The 5,488-nt window shown below is 29.8% G+C and overlaps 1 pseudogene; it reads left to right on the top strand.

The window, feature by feature from the left end:
• Positions 1-1,218: 1,218 nt before the first annotated feature.
• Positions 1,219-4,626, top strand: LOC142631443 (mogroside I-E synthase-like; annotated as a pseudogene).
• The last annotated feature ends 862 nt before the right edge of the window (positions 4,627-5,488 follow it).

Raw genomic sequence — 5,488 nt, 5'->3', positions numbered from 1 at the left:
TTTTTATTTTAATTAAATATTATTTATTCATTCTCTTTTTAATATTTTATTTTCAATATTCTTTCATTCATCCAATTTTAACGAAAAGTATTACGTTTTTAATATTTTATAATATTTTCACAATAAATTATATGTGGCAAGTTATTACTGATTTTAATTTGAATACATCACAATAAATTTTATTCAAATTCTAAACAACATTAACAATTATATTTTTTTAACGATAAATATTATGTCTATAACATTTTTTCACAATACTTTCACTACAAAATCTTATAGGGTAAGTTGTTACTAGTTCTAATTCAACCCCATCATTTAAATTATTTTTTTACTCACCAATATCAACTAATAATAATCTGTTACTTAAAATTAATTGTGAAAATATCATAGTAATGTTACTCAATTTTGATTTCTCATTCTTATATTATTTTTCCTTTCTTTCTTTATATTTTTTTCATCCATATGTTTTTTTTTCTTGGCTTTTCTCCTCCACACACGTTCACCTACACCCATATCTATCTTCACTCTTTGTTTGACCTTTTGTTTTTCAAGTCACCTCCAGAACACATCTCCTTTTCTCCCTCTCTCTCTCATTCTCTTTCTCTTACACACATGCACAAATTTCTCTCCCTCAATCTCACACAAATAATTTCTCTATCATACACACATAGATCATTGGCAGAGAACAAAGATTAGAGTCATCCCCACTTCTAAGAACATGCAGATTAATCGCCACATTGGTCAGATCGGCGTTCTACATTTTTTTTTTTCTGGTTTAATTAGTTTTATTTTATTGTTCAGATTTCATTAGACTTATGAGAAAGATTGTTTTTGTGTTTCAAATCTTTCGATTGGGTTTTTATTTATTTATTGTGGTATGTTTTAGATGGCAACAGTTGAGATAGAGAAGCACAAGGGACACAGAGAGTGAAGAACGAAAGAGAAAAGGGATGAGAGAGAAATAATTATTTTTTATTTCAACCAAGTATTATTTTAAGCTTGAGTATTGTTTAGATGTGCTATAGTATTTGCTATAGTACTCTCCAGAGCTACGGTAGCAAATCTAAAAAAAATTGAAGATAAAGAGGCTGTCGGAAGGGTTTTTCTTGTTTGTTTGCTCTTCATATTTGGCTTTGACAAGCCTATTGGAGATGCTCTTACTTCTTCACAGTCACAGTCAGCATTTCTCCTCCAATTCAACTTCATCAGTGTCAAAAGAAAATGGAGAGGAAAATTCATATCCTGGTGATTCCTTATCCCCTACAAGGTCACATAAACCCAATGCTGCAATTCGCCAAGCGCCTAGCTTCAGAGGGTCCTAGAGTCACATTTATCGCTACTAGTCGTTTTAGCAAGTCTATACAAGCCCATGAAAGCACTTCTATCAACTTTGAGACCATCTCTGATGGCTCTGAGGAAGTCCAAGATTTGGAAACCATAGATGAAAAAGTCAAGCGTTTCAAGTCTAAAGTCTCACAAAACTTACCAAAGCTCATTGAAAGATTTATTAGCTCCAAATACACTCCAAAATTTCGTATATATGACTCAATTATACCATGGGCTTTAAACGTAGGTCGACAATCTAGACTAGATGGAGCTCCATTTTTCACTCAGTCATGTGTGGTTAATGCCATCTATTACCATGCACATCAACGAACACTTCAGATGCCCTTAGGAGAAGGGTCTTCAATATCATTGCCCGCGATCCCATCTTTAGGGATCAATGATATGCCTTCGATTTTTCGTGATATTGAATCATACCCAGGTGAGTTAAATGTTGTGATGAGTCAATTCTCAAATTTCCAGGAAGCGATTGGCTCTTGTGCAACACTTTCGACGAGTTGGAATATGACGTAGGTTCACTAATCTGTCAATGTCATATACTCAATCTTTCTTTTTTTAAAGAGTCATATATTCAAAGCTTATTAAGAAAATATAGAAATAACCATACTACATGAAAAACTTTCTTTTGATTATGGATGACAAAACAGAACAAAGAGAAGAAAAAAAAAGTGTGCATTCATGTTCTCTAACTCAATACCACCAAGAGTTTTATGGTTGAATTAGCATCTCCAAATGTTTTAAATAGATACATTTAAGATTCAGATTCCACCACTCAAAACTATTGATTGAAAAAATCTATAAATACAATGAGAAAATAGATTATTATTAGAAGAGAAAGGAGCATTTACAAAAGATAGTTACTTATATATTTTTGGAAGCGTATTCTAGTTTAAAGGCTCTTAAAGATAATGAATAATATAATGTTAAGAAAATTGAATGTTTTACAAACCAAAAAAAAAAAAAAAAAAAAAAAAAAAAGATATTAACATTTTAAATATGTATTCCTACTTTTTTTTTTTTTTTAATATTTGAAAGTGGCAATTACCAAGCCTGTATAATAAAAAGGAAAAGATACCATATTTTAGTAAATTAAATCTAAAATTCATTCACAATGTTATCAGTCCATGTAAAGTGGTAAAAAATTATATTATTGTCACACTAGTTGTGTAAATTTATAGGGATAATATTTATTTTGCTTTTATATTATAAAAAATAAGTAAATGATGGTTATTATGTAATAAAAAATTAAAAATATTTTTAAAAAAACTGATATTTTAATAAAATATAACGTAAGATCGATAACATAATGTAAAGTATTTAAAAAAAATAAATGTGTAAGTAAAACAGAATAAATTCTTATGTTAAATAGAGAAATATTTTTTGCAAAATGCAACTATTATTCGTAAGATTTTTTTTTTATAGGAATCTTTTTTTTTTATAGGAATCTTTTTTTTTTTAAAGAGTTTCAACCTATGGCGTCCGCTCCTAATGATAACTCTTTATCATCAAACCAAGACACCAATCAGTTTTTGATGTAGGCGAGGATTGAATCTCAGATCTCTTATACAACCATTAGAGACTTTACCAGTTGAGTTAACTAGAACCCACTTATTTATAGATTTTTTCAATCAATAGTTTTGAGTGGTGGAATCTGAATCTTAAATGTATCTATTTAAAACATTTGGAGATGCTAATTCAGCTGTAAAACTCTTGGTGGTATTGAGTTAGAGAACATGAATGCACACTTTTTTTTTTGTCTCTTTGTTCTGTTTTGTCATCCATAAATAAAAGAAAGTTTTTCATGTAGTATAGTTATTTCTATATTTTCTTATATTATATTGTATTTATTAAGGCATATAAAAGTGACTTTTTATATATAGTTTATTTTAAATAAATTGATTTGTATACATTTTTATTTTTTTATTTTATAAAAATGTTATAATATTTTAATGTTTAATATTGTCTAATTTATTTAACCATTGATTTAAAATATTTAAGGAATGTTAACCGTGCTTAACATAATTTAAAATATAATTACACATGACTTAACCAAATAAAATATTGGCCTTGAATCCTATAAAATTGACTCGATGAAATTTTTAATATATAGGAAAATTTGATATATATATATATATATATATATATATATATACACACACACACACGTGCAGGGTTTATTTGTGATATTTTTATTTTGTTGAAATTCAAAACTTTTTGCTGAAAGTATTATAGATAAAGATAAAAGTTAACTAAAATAGTATAATAACACTCATTAATAGTACTACAAAATGCAGTAAAACTCATAAATAGTAGCAAAAATAAGCTAAATAGTAAAATAAGCTTACTTTTTAATTTGGAGTCAAATGTGTCTTTTAAGCATAAATTATACAGGTATTTGTGTTTATAAGTGTTCATTTCGTCCAATAAAAATAATGGAAGGATAAAAGAATGCTATCCACTTCATCATCATCATCCTATTTATTATTTTCAATATTTTTTATCTTATATTTTATTACACATATATGCTTCTACTTTCTAAATACCTTTAGCTAATATTTAGGTAATAAATTGGATGACAAGCCGGTGGCCTTTTAAAACAATTGGACCAGCTATTCCATTAATGTATTTAGACAAGCGATTGGAAGATGACAAAGAATATGGCCTTAACCTCTTCAAGCCCGATATGGACTCATGCATGAAATGGCTAGACACAAAGAAAATTGGCTCGGTTGTTTATATATCATTGGAAGCACGGCAGCCCTTGGAGAAGAGCAAATGGTGGAGATAACGTCCGGCCTAAAGAATAGCAGTTGCTACTTTTTGTGGGTTGTTAGAGAATCCGAAAGGAAAAAGCTTCCTAGTAATTTTTTACAAGAAATAACAGAGAAGGGGCTAGTTGTGAGTTGGTGCCCTCAACTAGAAGTATTGGCTCACAAGGCCATTGGATGCTTCATGACTCATTGTGGATGGAACTCGACACTTGAAGCGTTGAGCTTAGGAGTACCAATGATTGCGATGCTACAATGGATGGATCAAACAACTAATGCAAAGTACATTATGGACGTGTGGAAGGTAGGGGTTAGGATTAAAGTGGATGAAAAAGGCATTATTACCAAAGAAGAAATAGAACTATGCATAAGGGAGGTAATTGGGGGAGATAGAGGAAAGGAGATGAAAAGGAATTTAATGAAATGGATGGAATTGGCTAAAGAGGCAGTTGATAAAGATGGAAGTTCAGATAAGAATATAGAGGAATTTGTGGCAAAAATTTCACATTTGTAATGTTAATGTAAGCAGCAACTCTTCAATCAAATAATGTGAAGAAGAAATGCATGATTTGCACTAAAACTTCTTTTAAAGTTATGTGATTACACCATTTTAGAGGTGGCAAAATTGGACACAACTCGCAAACCCGACATGACATGAAATTAGCAAGTTATGAGTTGAGGCTTAATAAGTTCGTTTCATATTTGGGTTGACATGACTGACCCGTTTAATAAACATGTTAGGTTAGTGTTCAACATTGTATGTTCGTTTAGACCCTTAAATTAGATTGTTTAACCTAATTAATTAACCAAGTAATTACTTAGATTAATTTTCAGATTTAGGTTAAACACAAATATATCATATCATGTAAAGATGCAAAAAGTAAATAACACCACGATATGATGACCTAGGAAAACCGATAAAACTAATCATTTCAAGGTAAAAACTTGAGGAGGATTTGACCTGACTATCCTCAAAGTAAACCAAATCCACTATAAGAGAATCGAAGTTTTTACAAAAAATTTAACCATAAATCTAATGCTACCTTATGTAGTAACTTACTGACACGACCACATGTAAATTCTGAATCTAAGGACTCTTTCTCTTTTTGGATTAACAGCAACACAAGCACACCCTTACTTGAGACTTTGAGATTTCACTCAAAGGTTTCAGATCACCTTTTCTTGTTGATCTTGATGTAGCAACTAATTCTAGCAATCCTTGATTGAAATTTAAGCTCCGATAGAATCTTGTATAGTTAGAAGATACAAAATCTCTCAAATCTCATAAAAAGAAACACAAGTCTTCCAAAAGTCCTCCAAAATGTAGTTAGGGTTTTCTTTTATATACTAGAAGTATTTCATTTGAAACCCAAAAC

This window comes from Castanea sativa, chromosome 4 (assembly GCF_040712315.1).
Source record: "Castanea sativa cultivar Marrone di Chiusa Pesio chromosome 4, ASM4071231v1".
Taxonomy (NCBI): Eukaryota; Viridiplantae; Streptophyta; class Magnoliopsida; order Fagales; family Fagaceae; genus Castanea; species Castanea sativa.
This window is presented reverse-complemented; position numbering and strand designations above follow the sequence as displayed.